Below are 18,018 nucleotides of genomic sequence, written 5' to 3'. Positions count from 1 at the left end.
AAAAGTAACTAATCAGATTACTGGCTTGTAAAAAGTAACAAGTTAGATTACTATTTACTGAAAAAAGTAATCAGATTAGAGTAACTAGTTACTTCCATGCAAAGTATTCTGTATGACAACTAATAAAGAAACTAGTCACTGCTCCGGGCACAGTTTTCTGGGTCGGGCGAGTCGAGCGGTTCTCCCGATTGCATTGAAGCGCGTCTTTTTATCCACTTTTTCTCCTTATTTTCTATTTTTCTCCCATCCCAATTTCGCCTCGCCAATTCTCCCCTGTCTCGAACGTTGCTAGACTATGCCTCCCACTGGTCGGCTGCAGTGAGGACCAAACCTTGCATCACGTGTCCCCTCCGGTACACGAGGAGGCAGCTGTCGCATCTTTTCACCTGAACAGCGCAATCTCTCAGTGGCGAGGAGTAACGCGTGGGAGGCTCACGCTGCCCCCGATACTTCCTGGTTCTGCTGTACAGGCGCACCAACCGACCTGTAGGAGTCGCTGTCCACAACGTCCAATCCCCACCCACCGGCTTTCCCACCCTCTAACACTGCCAATTGTGTTAGTATGAACGACTGGCCAAGCCGGTAGCAACGGCGAGAGCTGGGCTCGATACCAGCATATCCTGCGTTAGTGGCGAGCGCCTTGCCCACTGCGCCACTCAGCCGCGCCCCGACCAGATGGTGATCAAACAACTGGAATATTATTTTTGGAATACTCCCGATCACAGGTAAGGACTATCAGACGTAAATTCTAGCTTGATCATGCAATGTTTTTATAGCGATCCAGCTGATCAGCGTTTTTGTGTTCAATACGAATGCCGTTACTGGCAATCAAAGAATCAGAAACGACCCCCCTTCATGCATTCATGATGAAACATAATACCTATTATATACATTTGATTTGGGAATAGTAGCGTGTCCAGGCAAGAAACACCAACGTTTATAGTAGAATTCACGTATAAGGCTTAGTGTTGTCACGATACTGGAATTTCGAACTTCGATACCTTGAAAAGTATCGATATTCGATACCATTTTCGATACCACAGGGAAAAGGGTTCAATCTTAAAATGTAAAGAAAAAATATAAATATAATGCTGCTTTTGTTGCTGGTTGATTCTCCTCAGCTTCTCTCTGGTACTATAAGAGAAGATAAATATAACACTTTTAAAACCCTTTGTTTATCTTTAGATCACACATATAAAAATAACTAAATGATATAATCTTAGAAATTAAGTAAAGTTAATAGTACTGTGTGTTAAGCATAACAGATTGATTGCTAATTGTATTAACAGATTGCAGAATGGGTACAATACAGTGCAGCTCAATACACACAATTGTTAAGGGGATGCAGACCAGAGAAAGACTTTTGTCTTGTTTACATGATGGTCCCCCATTTTCAATTCATCATAAATTATATGACATTTTTTTTTAATTCTTTTTATCAAATTTAATTTATTACCTTTTTTCAACTGCAAAGTAAAACTTTGTCAACATGTTTTATCTAATAAAATGAAGTTCAGTCTGTTCATCTCACTTTAATAATTTTTATTGCAGAACATGGTATTTTCTCAAGCAGACAGATGTAAACACTGTAATCTGTGTTGCATGTACCTGTCAAACTGAACTGTTTGTATTAGTCATATTCCAACGTAACTGAATGCACATGTGTGTGGACTACTGTACTATTACAGGTATTGAAATGAACAATGCAACTTCCTTATACAAAAATAAAAAAAATTATTTGTATTTTTTATGAATAATTAAATATCGATATTGCTGGAAATTAGTATTGATGAAACGGTTTTAAATATTCAGAATCGATATGTATCGAAAAATCGATATTTTTGACCACTAATAAGGCTATAACTCAGCCTTTCGGGAATTACCCCACACCACTTTGAAATTATACTTCTATTCACCACGGGATAACGCACGAACGTATGCATGGAAAAATGATCTCTTTTTTGCATCTTGGACGGAAGAAAGTCACTGTCAAATTACCATAGTATTGTCCCCATAGCTAGAATATAGAATATAGATATAGCTAGAGCTGCCGCGGTATTGATGTTTTCCTTACCGCACAAATTTGCGAAATATTTCCTACCGCCGCGGTTATTACCGCACGCACACAAAAAAATTAAAAAAAAAAAGTTTGAATGCATTTTTTTTTAGTAGTCTACTCTTTATAGCATATAGCCTGCCTCTAGTCTAAATGTCTATCTTTAGAGGATGACTTTGCAGCATGAATATTGTTTGAGATTCGGCAAGCACGCATTCGTTATTGAAAGTGAAACCCGGATTCAAAGTTTCCCCTCTGGTCCTGCGCCGTTCACTCGGTGTCGCGGGCAGGGGTGGTTACCCCCCCGACCCTTTCTTCTTATTATTATTATAAAGTTACTACTTTATAATAAAGGCATTCGTTTTGTGGCATTAACGTTATATAGTTACACGTTCAATAACATAGACCGGACCATAGCAAGGCAAGAAATACTCAATTCATATCTCAGTTCCTTTCTTTGCTCAGAGCGTGCTGAGTTGTCCCATTCTGCGGTCTGTTAATAAAGTTTTCAATCAGACAAGTGTATAGAACGAAGGGCTTTTATTATAACATTCGTTGCAGACAGTAAAATCATTATGTCTCGTTTAGTACTCCTGAGGAGCGATGGTAGTCCACTCCGGCGGGGAGCTAAAGCTAACGTTATTAGCCGTGTTGTGATGAGCTCTGATCCAACGTGTGACGCGTCTCTCTTCTGACCAATCAGTGGTCTGCAATGTTTCACGTGACTTTTCTGGTACCCAATAGGGTCGCTTGGAACCTCGATAGAGGAGTAGGGTATATCTGCAGAGCCGCAAGCCCAACGAGAGGAGGGTACTTTATTATTATTATAAAAAAACAGCGGTGATGCGGTATTCAGCCTACTCTTGCGGTGGGCGTGATGTAACCGCGATACCGCGGTAATGCGGTAATCGCGGCAGCTCTAGATATAGCTCTACAAACAAGGTGACGCACTCCTATCTTTAAAGCGTGGCATAGCTACAATGGGACCCGTCTAATCCCCGGCGGTCAATGAGTTAACAATTGTGTGTATTGAGCTGTACTGTATTGTACCCATTCTGCAATCTGTTAATAAAATGTTCAATAAATCAATCAATCAATTCTACTTTTTCTTAATCCTCTCCTCCTTTCTTCCATTGCCATCCTACTCCCCCTTCATCCTTTAAAGGAATGTGAATCACTACCCACTTTCAAAACTACTCTCAAAGAGCACCTACGGGAGACTGCAATTCGAAACTGGCCCCTGTAAATGTCCAAACCCAACCCCCTCCAATGTACAGTCCCCCCCCAACCACCTCCAATGTACAGTTTCCCCCACCTACCCAACCCCCTCCAATGTACAGTTCCCCCCCCCAACCACCTCCATTGTACAGTTTCCCCCCAACCACCTCAATGTACAGGTCCCCCCCCCACCTACCCAACCTCCTCCAATGTACAGTTTCTTCCCCCTCTTTTTAGACTCTTTTTGTACTGTATATTTGTAGATCTGGTATGTCATAAATGTTTAGATGTAACAGTACTGTCTACCTGTATGTCATGTATGTCATAAATGTTATGATGAATTGAAAATGGGGGACCCTGATGTAAACAAGACGAATGTCTTTCTCTGGTCTGCATCCCCTTAACAATTGTGTGTATTGAGTTGTACTGTATTGTACCCATTCTGCAATCTGTTAATAACATTTTCAATCAATCAATCTTTCTCCTATCTTATATTACATGAAATGTAAAAGGCATTTATTTAGAAATTCCACAGTAAAACCCTTTTGACTGGGCGTCTAAGGCCCTCTGCTGTCTTTTAGAAGCAGAATGATCGTAGTCTCTGTACAGTTTCCATTCAGTTAGTTCAATTGCATGAGATCTCGGAGACACAGAGGAACCTAACCTAGACACCAGAGGGAGCTCCACAAATTATGTTAAACCCAGATTCGGCTCAAACAAGGGACTAAACACGTTTCGCAATTATGCCACATCAATGTGGAACGCCCTACCCACAGCTGTAAAGGAATGTGAATCACTACCCACTTTCAAAACCACTCTCAAAGAGCACCTACGAGAGACTGCAATTCGAAACTGGCCCCTGTAAATGTCCTAACGCAACCCCCTCCAATGTACAATAAATGTCCTATTAAACCCAATAATACACGAGACCCTCTTCTTGGGACCAAGAAAGGTTTAGTCGATAATCCAATGTACAGTTACCCCACCCCGCCTACCCAACCCCCTCCACCCCTCCTACCAACCTCATCCAATGTACAGTTTCTTCGTCAAATGTATATACTCTCTTTTTTAGACTCTTGTATCAAAAACAGTACTGTATTTGTAAATCTGGTATGTCATAAATGTATAGATGTAAGCAGTACTGTCTATCTGTATGTCGTGTGTGTCATATTATGTTATGATGAATTGAAAATGGGGGACCCTGATGTAAACAAGACGGAAGTCTTTCTCTGATTGATTGATTGATTGATTGAAAAGTTTATTAACAGATTGCAGAATGGGTACAGTACAGCTCAGTACATACAATTGTTAAGGGGATGCAGACCAGAGAAAGACTTTCGTCTTGTTTACATCAGGGTCCCCCATTTTCAATTCATCATAACATATATGACATACATGACATACAGATAGACAGTACTGCTACATCTATACATTTATGACATATCAGATTTGCAAATACAGTACTGTTTGTGATACAAAAGTGTCCAGAAAAAGAGTGTATATACATTTGGCATAGAACCTGTACATTGGAGGAGGTTGGGTGGGTGGGGTGGGGTTGGGTGGGTGGGTGAGGGCTGTACATTGGAGGTGGGGGGGGGGGGGGGTTGGGTAGGGGACACACACACATTTTACACTGTACATTGGAATACTGACAAAGCCTTACTTGGTAATTTACTGTACAACTATGTTAGGACATTTGTATCCCCTGCACCCCCTAAGGGGTCTGCATCCCATTAACAATTGTGTGTATTGAGCTGTACTGTATTGTACCCATTCTGCAATCTGTTAATAAAGTTTTCAATCGATAGTATCTGGGAAGCGTGTAGTCTTTTACACACTTGCAATTCTGCGTTCGGGTTCCGCGCATCTGCGAACAACTGAATCTTCAAACTCCAGTAGGTGGCGGTAATGCAGCAAAACGGTTTGCCAACCGCCATAATAAAAACAAGAAGAAGGAACGTCTTCATACGTCATCATGTTTTGGTAGCAGAGCTGTTTCACAGCATTGGTGTAAAGTACATATTACAAGTTATAAGAAGTTGTGAAGTTGAACGCACTATATACAAAAAAGACATTGCATTTGGAGGTAAGCTTCAATGATTACATGTTGTGTCTCAAGAGTATATCTTCAGTAGCTAACGCCAGTAGCTTGCTACCGTTAGCTAAGATGCTCGGCTGATTGCATTGTCTGCAGCCATGATGGTTAGCCGTGGCTAGGTTAGCCCTACATTAAAAACAGTAGTGGCATAAAGCCACCGTTTCTGTGTTTCGAATTATTTACTTTGTTATTGGTTCAATGTTTCGTGCTAGCTCGGACCGTCCCGAGTTTTGATTGATTGATTGAAAACTATTCTTAACAGATTGCAGAATGGGTACAATACAGTACAGCTCAATACACACAATTGTTAAGGGGATGCAGACCAGAGAAAGACTTTAGTCTTGTTTACATCAGGGTCCCCCATTTTCAATTCATAACATATGACATACAGGTAGATAGTACTACATCTAGACATTTATGACATACCAGATCTACAAATATACAGTACTGTTTATGAGTACAAAAATAGTCTAAAAAGAGAGTATATACATTTGATGAAGAAACTGTACATTGGATGAGGTTGGTTGGAGGGGGGGGGGGGGGTATTCGTTTACTATACCGTTATAATTTCCACTTAAAGGGGAACTATTTTACTATTTCTTTCACTATTTGGGCACTTTTACACAATTCCTGTGAGTATGGAACACCTCTGTAATATATATATTTTTTTTATTCATTGTTTTGTATTTCTAATCAAGTCCTCAAAAACAGCATTTTTCTACCTCAAGATCTCGAGCCGTTTTGAGCCGTGTGGAGAGAGAGGCTGTGTGGGCTCTAGGGGTGGGAATCATCAGTTTCATCACGATACGATACGATATCGATTCTTTGGACAACGATACGATATTTGCCGATATCACAAAGTCTGCCACGATACGATACGATACGATTCAATTCAGGTGCCTGCGATCGATATGAGGCGATATTATGTGCCCATTTAACACAATCAGTCACATTTAGATCAACTAAAAAAAGGCTACGGAAATATCAATTGATGTATTTATTTTTGAGCTCTTCCAGACATTTAAATGAAAAACAATCTATTGTTTTTAATACAAATAGACCTCCTGTTCACTTTTGTTTTTATATATTGAGCTTTAACACACACACAGACACACACACACACACAGCCCCCACCCCTCCTCCTTCCAAGTCCCCTCTTCACTCTCCTGTTCTCTCTCACGGTTAGCTGCTTAGCTTTTAAGCAGCCAACGCGACGTTCATTTAGATATTTAACGCGACGTTGGCATAAAGGAATGGCGACGATGGAACGCCTGTTATATGCATTTGACCCGTTGCGGGGAAAAAACTGCACAGACTTATATCTGCTCGCTAAATAGACGCTCTGTAGTGCTTTACAGCAGACGCAAACACTGCTGTAATGTGTACACGGAGTTTCACATACTGGGCGCCGGCGGATATGACTCGCAGGGATTTTCAAAATAAGAGTATCGCAATATGAATCGATCTTTTTACGTTGCGTCGATCCTATTTGATTATTGATAATAGATCGATATATCGATCTGGATCGATGTATTGTCCCACCCCTAGTGGGCTCCTGGTCAGGGTCCAGCCTAGCCCCTTTCGTGACTTTCGGTTTGCAAGCCTGGGGCTTTTGTGACCGGAGTCACTTGCTTTTACGCCCCGATTACCCAGTAAGGAAACGACTAGGGGTGGGAATCACCAGTTTCATCACGATACGATACGATATCGATTCTTTGGACAACAATACGATATTTTCCGATATCACAAAGTCTGCCACGATACGATACGATTCGATTCAGGTGCCTGCGATCGATATGAGACGATATTATATGCCCATTTAACACGATCACTAACATTTAAAACAAAAAAAAAGGCAATGGAAATATCATGACATTTTTTTTTTGATCTCTTCCAGACATTTAAATGAAAAACAATTTATTGTTTTTAATACAAATAGACCTCCTGATCACTGGTTTTGTTTCGTTTTTCTTTTTTTTTTCGATATTAATATCCTATCACAGCGCTGTATTTTGGCTGGAAAAGGCATATTGGGAGTCAGAAGGTGCAGTACCGGCCAGATCCTGTTAGTGGGGCTATAGAATGCAGTAACCCCCCCCTCCTTCCCAGTCCTAGTGGACCTCTGCTGCTCTCTCTATCTGCTTAGCTTAGTTAGCTCACGCTAACGCAACGTTAATTTCGGTATTTAACGTGATGTGGGCATAAAGGAATGGCGAGGATGGAAAGCATGTTAGATGCATTTGACCCCTTGTGGGGGGAAAAAACAACAGGCACTTATTTCGGGCAAAATAGGCAGACTCTGAAGCAATGTTGTCTAACGTCTACACACCCTGAGCTACTGTTGTTGTTGCAGCCAGCCGGGCGGATATGCTCACGAGGGGATTTCCAAAATAAGAGTATTGCAATATGTCGATCTTTTTACGTTGCATCGATCCTATTTGATAATTGATAATAGATCGATATATCGATCTGGATCGATGTATTGTCCCACCCCTAGAAACGACCAAGCGTCATCAAGGGGCTCGCGGTGTGTCAAGAATACATCAGATCTGAATTTCAAAGATGCCCAGCGTACAATATGGGTCTAACACAGCTTCACGATGGGGTCTGGAAGCTCGGAGTTGCTAATAAACAGTTTAAAACATTGTTACTCGACGAGTGGTATTTACAGACCGAACGTCCATCTCCGCCGTTGGTGTCACAGCGCATGCGCACCAGGCAGCTAATGCCGCGTTCACGTTACGTGGGAAGAAGCGGAAGAACCAGCTTCCGACTGGGAAAAACCATTCACGTCAGCCTCCTAGTGGTAATTCCTACTAGGACATATGGGATTCTTTTATAGACCCGATATCTCCCACTTCGCGTCACGAATTGCGGAAGTATGGATGTGGGCGTTTCATCCATAGATATATATAGAGTCAAAGCGTGAAGGCTTCCTAGTTGTAGCAACGAGATGTCCTCTGGTTCTTCCGCTTCTTCCCACGTAACGTGAATGCGACATTAGCTGCCTGGTGCGCATGCGCTGTGACACCAACGGCGGAGATGGACGTTCGGTCTGTAAATACCACTCGTCGAGTAACAATGTTTTAAACTGTTTATTAGCAACTCCGAGCTTCCAGACCCCATCGTGAAGCTGTGTTAGACCCATATTGTACGCTGGGTATCTTTGAAATTCAGATCTGATGTATTCTTGACACACCGCGAGCCCCTTGATGACGCTTGGTCGTTTCCTTACTGGGTAATCGGGGCGTAAAAGCAAGTGACTCCGGTCACAAAAGCCCCAGGCTTGCAAACCGAAAGTCACGAAAGGGGCTAGGTCCAGCCACTGTGTGGAGCTCATCTTCTATCTCAACATTAACATGCAGCGGTGTCTTTCTGACATCACATATCGCGCACATTTTCAAATGACTCAGTTCAGTGAGGGTGAATATTGTGAGAGGAGAATTGGAAGAATGCGCCAATATGAGAATTTTGAGACATAGATCATATTAATATAAGTTCACATAGCTAGGAAACAATGCTAAACAAAAGGCCATTTATAAGATAGTTCCCCTTTAAAATGGGGCAGGATATCCATCAAATCTGATACCTTAAAGTATCTGAGTGCTCAAACCTTCTTGATGGAAGCCAAAATTATCTTCATTTCCCCATGAAAACGTAGGTTTGTTTGCAGGCAGCAGATTAGAATATATTCCAATTTATTGTCATTAAACTGCACAAATACAGTACAACGAAAGTGAGTTTGGCATCTAAACACAGTGAAATTGTTACCGTAAAGTGTAATAGCAATATACAGTGTATAGATGATTATATTAAAAGAAAAGAAAACAGCATATTTTATAAATTTTACTCCAGGAAAGACTTGAAGTAGAATCTGAACATGCCCAATTGTTGACATAGGCCTACATGTCCCTGTGAATTCCATGTGTACTAGACGGTTTCTGGTGTAATAACTGAAACTTTCTTTCCACCCTCTTTGTTAGACGTCCATCACGGGTGCAGCATCATGATGTTGTGATGATTGGAGCTGGTTCCCCATCTGCCAGAGTAAGTGTGTGTGGTAAATAATAATAATAACAACTTGGATTCATATAGCGCATTTCAAGAAACCCAAGGGCGCTTTACAGGCAACAAGAAAAATACATAACGGAATAAACTAAATAAATAATAAGAAGAATAAATAGAGTACGGACCGGGATTCACATTTCGTATGTTATGTATACTAGAAGTATATACATAACATACGAAATGTGAATCCCGGTCCGTACTCTATTATTATCTTATTCTTAGGCCTATTCTATTCTTATTCTTAGGCAATTTGTTTTGTTATTCTTATTTGTGACTTTGTTCTGTCTAAATGTTTACTCTGAGCGATTTGTAGTGTCAAATTTCCCTCGGGATGATTAAAGTATTTCTATTCTATTCTATAAATGACAGGGAGACGGTTAAGTTAGAGAGTTGTAATTCAATCATAGTTGAGGATGCTAGAGTTTTTCTTGATATCACATGCACACTGAAAGTGATTTGACTTTACGACTGCAAATGCATGCACTGTCCAACAATGTTTAAAACAGAGTTATATGGTTCCTCAGTGCAAGGGTTAAATTATGCGATTATGTGCATCACTTTAAAACATCCTGTATGGAGCTCATATATCTATCTACTGCATGGTGGTATTGACAGTGATGGTAATTACAATTTTCTTTTAAATAAAAAGGGAATCTAATATGAGTGAAGGACACACTGAACCCATCATCATCCTGTGTGTGAGGGTATCCAAGCAGCAGCAGTTACACTAATTATGGGGCCGGCACGCTGGACGCCACCACGAGCAGCCTTGGTAGATATTTTATTGTTTCTTTCTGGTCAGTCCGGTAGAGAGAGAGAGGAAGTATGGGAGGATAGATGGGGGAAGACATTCGGCAAAGGTCGCCGGGTCCGGGAGTTGAACTCGGGACGGCCGTGTTGCACCGCAGTGCTGTACGTGGTGCGCCCTGGCGCCCCCAATTCTTAACATTTCTGACGGTCCTTTTCTTCTTTTTTTCTCTTCCCAGTCAACTGAATTGCTTATGAGCAGCTGATGATGACATCTGGAGCTGAGACAACAGGAAGTACTCTTCAAAGGAGTTGAGTGATGGATGCTGTTGGGATGGACGTCAACTTGCTCAGCCAAGGTTTGGAAGTAAAAGGAGTCACGGACGGCATAGACCACGAGTACATTTGGGAGCGCCGCATTCAGGAAGGCGTGGTCTCTTTCCCAGACTGTGCTCAAATAGGTTTAGATTTTGATGTTGCACACAAACGAAAGGAAAAGCTGGATGTGGAACTGCTGACAAATGGCATAGTACTTGATATATGTGACTTTGCTAAAGCAGCTAATAAAGCTGAGAGGTACTTCATTTGCGAAATCCTAGAATACAACTTTGATCTGGGCATCAATGATGACATTCAGCGCGGTGAGTTTGCGACATGTGTCCACGAAAGTGCAACGGTCATGAAGGACACCATGAAAAATGACCTTAAGCAGAGGCAGGAAGTCTTTGTGCTTCCTGATCCAATGACGTCATTAACATTGAGCAGTGAATCGAGTCTTGCCAGAGAGTGTCATGGCGAGCCACAGGTAATCTCTGAGGAATCTGGAATCTCAGCAGAAGGCAGCAGAAACGGTGATGTGAACCTGATCTCAGAGTTTATCAAGGCTGACGCTAATGGAGAACTGAATAGTGAAGCAATAATCCACAAACCAAGAGAGCTAAAACTCAACTGTGATCTCTACCCTTTCTGTGCAAAAATTGGTCTGGATCTTGAAATCAGACCGAAAGGCAAGCCCAAACTGCATCTAGATTTGTTAACCAAGGGTGTGATGAATGAGTTGTTTGATTTCACCAAAGTGTTGTCCGGAAGTTTCTATGAGATCGTTTTCGATGTGCTGGAGCACAATTTTGATCTAGATCTCCAAAGTGGTGAAGCCAAAGCACACGATGCTAGAAAGAAAATAAGACTGGTTCTAGGAAAGGAAGAAAGGCTATGTTCAGGTCTCCAAGAGTTGAGAGATGCGTTCCGTAAGGAAAGTCTTTCATTTGAGAACATTCCAACAAACATGATTAAGGTGGAAGCGTGTACGGCCCCCAGTCATCAAAGACTAAATGCAATTACAGGAAGGCAGTTAGATCTAAGGAATAATCAGGAAGAAACTCGGAGCTCAGAAATGAGATGCTCCTCAGAAACAACCATGGCAACAGAGACGGGGCCCAGATTACTCCATGTAAAAAAGGAAGATGGTGAGATATCAATTTCTTGTGAAGTCCCCGCTGTCCTTCCCCTATTGTCTAATACTTCTGATGAAAGTCACAAAGAGGATCAGCGTGTTGCCTCAGATTTGAAACGAAGGCGATATTACACAAATGAACAAGTTTCAGAACCGTTTTCTGAGGAGACAGACACAGATGTGTACATGGATACAGAGACGGCCAGCAATCATGATGATGTCCAAAAAGCGAAAACAAAACAGAAAATGTTGTGGAGTCGTCGTTCTGCTCGCTCCAAAGAAATCCTCTCGGTGTCTAAAGGTAAAGGTGACCCATATCGCCATTGCAGGAAAGCAGGTCTAGATTTCAATGTGGGATCTGGGAGGAAGCAGAGTCTTGATCCCCAGCTAATGACATATGGTGTTGTAATTGATATTTATAAATTTGCCACACAAATGATCAAGGCTCACATGTTTTTCACAGAGATTCTAGAAAACAATTTTAACATACGTTTTCACAATCATCAGCAACGAAGTACCTTCCGTTTACATGCTTGGAAAAAAGTAAAGCCAGTGATTGGTATAACTGGGCCACGGGCGAGAGAGGTTTTTGAACTTCCTAAGATTAAGGAGGAGGCTTATTTAGATTCACAACTGATCAAGGAGGAGGCGGCTTATTTAGATTCACAACTGGTCAAGGAGGAGGCGGCTTATTTAGATTCACAACTGATCAAGGAGGAGGCGGCTTATTTAGATTCACAACTGATCAAGGAGGAGGCGGCTTATTCAGATTCACAACCATCCTTAACCAGGACACAAACAAGAATGGAACCCTACCCCTTCTGTCGTGAGATTGGGCTCAATCTTCATGCAGTTGAAAGCCGTAAAATAGACAAACTAAGTTTGTGCTTATTGACCAATGGGGTAGTGAATGAAATTGCCACGTTTGCTATGGGCTTAGCTGGATCAGTTTGGCAGATTGTCCATGAAATCCTGGAGCACAATTTTGATCTTGATCTGCAAAGTGGGAAAACAGAACTAGCTAAACACATTACGACAAATTCTGTTACAATTTACAATAGATTAAAGAAGTTTCATAGTGTCTCAGAAAAGGAACAATGTCTTAACACTCCCGTTCCAATGAATAGTGTGAGAAGAAATGCTCCTCAAACAACACCGCCAGAAAGCACTCCTCAAACAACACCGCCTGGGCCAGAAATCACTAGACTGAAAGACGTGTTGAAAAAACGAAGGTTGGACATGGAGACGCAGAAAGAAAGACGCATAGTGGCTAATGGAAATAGGTGGACCAAGACATATCTGAAAAAGCGGTTCCCTCTTTGTGAGAGAATAGGTTTGGAGCTTGTTGTAAAACCGGAAGTGAAATCAAAACTTGACTCATCTTTACTGACCAGGGGCATTGTGGCTGAGATTGCTAAATTCATTACAGTTAATAAATTCATTAACCCATATATGGGTATCAAATACAATTACTATTTATCTGTGAATCTCTATATAATCCTAGATTATAACTTTGATCTCAGTTCACAAAACCACAGGCGTAATGCGTTTATCTCTGATCTTGAAAAGCAAGTGCGAGCAGTGGTGCGTAATAGACTGGGAAGGACGTATGGGAATGAAAACATAGTGTTTCCATTACCTTTGAAATACACTGCAAAGGCAGTCAAACAAGGCTGTGAAGAACAATGTGGCAGCCACAGTACACAAAGCTCTGCTGATGCATACTGGCAAAGACCAGTCCAAGATTCAGATGTTTGTGTGACTAAACCGTCTGATCGGCACTATTGGAGCATGGAGACAGAATCACAATACACAAGTACAGTGAATCTGCACTATTGGAGCATGGAGACAGAATCACAATACACAAGTACAGTGACCTCTCTTGATTCAGCCAGGCCTTTCCAAGAACACGGTTCTGCCGACAAAACACCAGACTCTGACCACACTTACTGCTGGGGTGAAGACGGAGCATCACACCCAGAGAGACAAGTAGACATTTGCAGAAAGATTATTCATGACATCGTTACGAATGAAGGGACCACACCACAGAGGGAAATATTTCACAGACTAGCAGATATCTTCAGCGATGGCACAGGAACAGACAAGGACTTCAAACAAATCCTTGACAAATACAAATCTGAAATCCTGCCAGGGTTGGTAAAGGAATACGGGAACCTCAGTCCCACTCAGCAGATGAAGGTTTCTAAAGTGAATGAGTGGTTTGGCTCACCAGTCTAAGATGACCCTTGAGCTTTGGGAGAAGTTGATTTCTGGACAATCAAAGTTTGCTCTCCACATGAACAATGGGGTGCCAGAAGTAGTCTCTAGAACAGAGCTTTTGGTGAGGAATTTGTGAGTTTGCCAAAAAACAGGTGTGTACAATGGATGGTAAACCTGTTCACTTCAGAGACTTTGACAGATAGAGGACAGTTTGAGGACATCCCGTTGACTGCGACCAGAGAAAATGGCATCAGTGGATTGTTTTTTTTTATCCACTTTTTCTCCCATTTTCTATATTCTTTCTCCCATCCCAATTTCGTATCATCCAATTCAACCCTCCCCTGTCACGAACGCTGTTTCTTGCCTCCCACAAGCCGGCTGCAATGTGGACTAAGTCATACATAGCACAAGTCCCCTCCGGTACTTGAGGTAACAGCAGTCGCATCTTTTCACCTGCGCAGCTCGATCTCTCAGTGGCGAGGAGTAACGCGTGGGAGGCTCACGCTGCCCCCGACACTTCCTGATTCTACTGCGCAGGCGCACCAACCGACCTGTAGGAGTCGCTGTCCACAACGCCCGATCCCCACCCATCAGTTTCCCACCCCCTAATACGGCCAATGTGTATTAGTACGGACGACCAGCTAAACTGAAAGCAAATGTGGAGCGCTGGGCTCGAACAGGCAAGCCCAGCGTCTCCAGATTTCGTGGCGAGCGCCTTGCCCACTACGCCACGTAGCCGCCTATGCATCAGTGGATTGTTTAAGGACGCAGCAGGAGTTTACAGCATCTGTGACGAGTTAGTTGAATACACCAGTAACCATGTGATGAACCATGGATTCTTGGGAACAGCTACTGCAGATTTGGAGGTTCAGCATTTGAAAGCAGGCTGCAGAGCTCTGGGTCTCGTTTCCAAGCTCATCATCGATCCTCTCTGGAAATCCCTCACATCTTAGGAAAACCTGCTGGAGATGGAAATGCGCTACGGTACCAAACTCTCATCTCCAAGCTGATGGAATGGCAAGAGGACGGACGAGACATGGTAGAAGGAAGCACGCGTCTGTTTGACGACGTGGAGGTAGAAAAGGACCTTGTTTTTGACAGGCTCACCGTGCAGACTGACGCAGAGAGTTTTGAGCTAACAGTCCAGATCGTTGAGGTGATGTTGGCCAGTTTTGTAGAGGTGTGTTGTAAGATGCTGACCTCCGGGATAGACGGAGACTTGAGGATGGATGTGAACTGCAGGAAGTATTCACAGATTGTCGAACACTTGCAGGAAGCCAGGTTGAGAGATGTTACTATTGCGTTTGACGGCATGTTCACGTCCAAGGAAAAGCACTCGTGGGAATGGCTTCAGTCTCTGGAAGAAAAACAAGTGTCCCTCTTTCGAGAACTACATTAATCACTGATTCATAATATCAGAATTCACTGCGACCCTGCAAACATTAAATGCTGACTCTCCACATCACTTTGGAACTGTCTGAATGTGAACATGGGTCTAAACGTCTACCAGGTACAGAGGTCTTCCATTTTTATTAGATTTTCCATTTTTAACTCCATTCAGATTAGGTTACTCAACAATATTACTACTATTATTACACCCGCACGCTGTCTGTCTGTCCGCACCAGCTATGGCCCTTACAGATGGATGAAACTTTGCACATAGGCTGACAGCAGGCCAATGCCCTGAATTCTAGTTTCTCGTTTTTCAACAAATATTTTATTTGAATTAATTTCCATCATTGTCCATTGAAATCAATATTGAGATTAAACAAACACACAAGGGCACCTAGACTCCTGCAATCGGCGTTTCTTCCCCCAGCAAATCTCCTTTACATCAATATTGTGCTATCGGAACAGTCTTATGTTTGTAGGTTAAGTATTTAATGTTCGCTATTGCCCATTTCGCCTCTGTTGAGGGTGATAAATCTAGTGATCTATGACAGAAGTTGATCATTCTTTCCAGCAAAGCAGCATTGTGTTTTAACCCATTCTCTGCCACCACTTTGATCATCCTAAATCATCCTCTGCCAGCGCAATTTGTTCACCTTCTTTGCAGGGCTATAACTTTTTAAATTGTATTGCTAAATTGACATTACTATGGCCCATTCAACATCAATTATCTATCGTTCAGGATGTAGGAACGTTTTACTTTTTCATTCACAAATTCATACTAAAATACCGTCTAGTATAAATATGTTTTTATCGTTTTCTGCAGTATTTCATAGAACGTGAGATATAGGCATAAATGCATATATTAGATTATCAAATGCAGTTTGATACCGATCAACGTTATATTAAAAATGTCAACTGTACATGGTCCTAAACGTCATGACTGGTCATGTGCGGGTGAACGGAGGGGGGGGGGGGTCGTTTATAATTCAATGACCGACGTTAAATGATTTATGTAGTATGGGTGATATATTGATCAGAGCAGTTTGTATTGATCAGAGCAGTTTGTATCGAAAATGATAAAGAAAAACGCTGAAACTCACCCCAGTCTCCTCGTAGCGTTGGGCGATGAGAGTGGAGCAAACGGATCCCAATTATGGGATATTGATCGATGTGATCCATTTCCGGTTTGAATATTACTAATACACGTCCAAATCATGTTGATTATTGAGTTATGGCAAAGATCCATATCGACGGTGTCTGTATTGAGCCCCGGGACGATAAGCGAGTGGCCGGACGAAAATAGGGGACGGACCGAGCTACAATGGGCACTTCCGGTTTGGCAACTCGCCGATCGGCCACCAGGTGGCGGTATTGAAGCGTTGCAGAGTTGTGATGGCTCAGACAGCATCAGCCAAGACTCCGTGGGTGAAATATGAATACCATGACGAAAATATGAACTATTGATCTCAAAAACGCCTTACGGAGTTATTGGCAGACAACCCATGGCGGAGAAACCTGCCTTAACACGTGATTGGCGGAGAATGGGTTAAAGGTGAAGTATTTTCAATGTTTGCTATTTGGCCAAACAAGATGGCTGGTCTGGGCAGAGCACACATCTCACTACACTATTCTACATGGTCTCCAGGGAAGGAGAGAGCTTTTTTCATTACAAGTCAAATACAAATGCTAATTTAAGAGACAAATAGCAGCTGTAGAATTGGATGTGGTGCATTATCAGGTGTGACATTATGTTTCATAAACGCACGTTCCAGTGTCAGTGAATGCGCAGACGGTGGTTCCAAGGACATGCAGGCAGAGGAGTTACTTTCATGGCAGGGATGAAATATAACCGAATAACAAATGTTCATTGTAAAGTGTACATAGTTGACGTTACCCACATGGGTGGGCATCTTGAGTGCCCTTTTAGTTGTTATTGGTATTTGTATTCATTTTATTAACCCTTTTAATTTATTTTTATTACAAATGCCACACCTATTTTCTTCTCAAATATTTTCTTTTATAGTTTGTAAATAGCAGCAATAAGAATCCTTAACTGTATTCAGATAAATTACCCACAATATTAGTACTATTTTGTATTGTTTTATTGTTGTTATTCTTGTAATTGTGTAATAAATTCAGTTTTGATTTATTTATTTTCTGTGTTCTGCTTCATGTTATTTGCCTGCTCTCTCTCATCTCCTACTCCATCCTGCTCTCTCACTCATCCCCTACTCCATCCAGCTCTCTTATCCCCTACTCCATCCAGCTCTCTCTCTCTCACTCATCCCCTAAGGCTTAGACCAGGGGTAGGCAACCCTAGGCACACGTGCCTGCATAGGCACGCGGGGGCATTTTCATAGGCACAGGGGGCAGCATTAAAAAATAAAATATTTATATATATATATATATATATATATTTTTTTGCTTTGCTTTGAAATATTATAGTGAAATATTTTGCACTGTTGTTGCATTTATCTTGTTGAAATCCTCCCACAGGTTCTTTTTACTACCACATATTTAATTGAGACCCTTTATTTGTTTATTATTTCAATTTAGCTGGAAATACATTGCTACATCATTCAGTAACATTTGCAGAGCCTTATAACAAATACATTATTACGGTCACCATTGTGACCAGTGGGATTAATCAACAAATTGTATTATTTATTTTTCTATTTCATTGAACATTGCACATGTTAAAAGCCATTTTTTTCTACTCAAAATGTGAGTATTACCAAGTCAACTTGTGTTCTTAAAACAATGACA

The 18,018-nt window shown here is 41.8% G+C and overlaps 1 protein-coding gene and 1 long non-coding RNA gene across 2 annotated transcripts in view; one reads left to right on the top strand and one right to left on the bottom strand.

Annotated features, from left to right (window-relative positions):
• cacna1fa (calcium channel, voltage-dependent, L type, alpha 1F subunit a) overlaps positions 1–18,018 on the bottom strand; it is a gene marked incomplete at its 3' end in the record, with an annotated part of 242,326 nt that overhangs the window by 142,691 nt on the left and 81,617 nt on the right.
• Positions 5,252–16,201, top strand: LOC311243416. Its single transcript, XR_014620657.1, has 3 exons — positions 5,252–5,360; positions 9,356–9,419; positions 10,427–16,201. It is a non-coding gene; the product is annotated as an uncharacterized lncRNA (long non-coding RNA).

The sequence above is a fragment of the Notolepis coatsorum genome, assembly GCF_963971535.1.
Source record: "Notolepis coatsorum genome assembly, chromosome: 17".
NCBI lineage: Eukaryota > Metazoa > Chordata > Actinopteri > Aulopiformes > Paralepididae > Notolepis > Notolepis coatsorum.
Note: the sequence above shows the minus strand (reverse complement) of the source record. Positions and strands in the feature narration are given on the sequence as shown.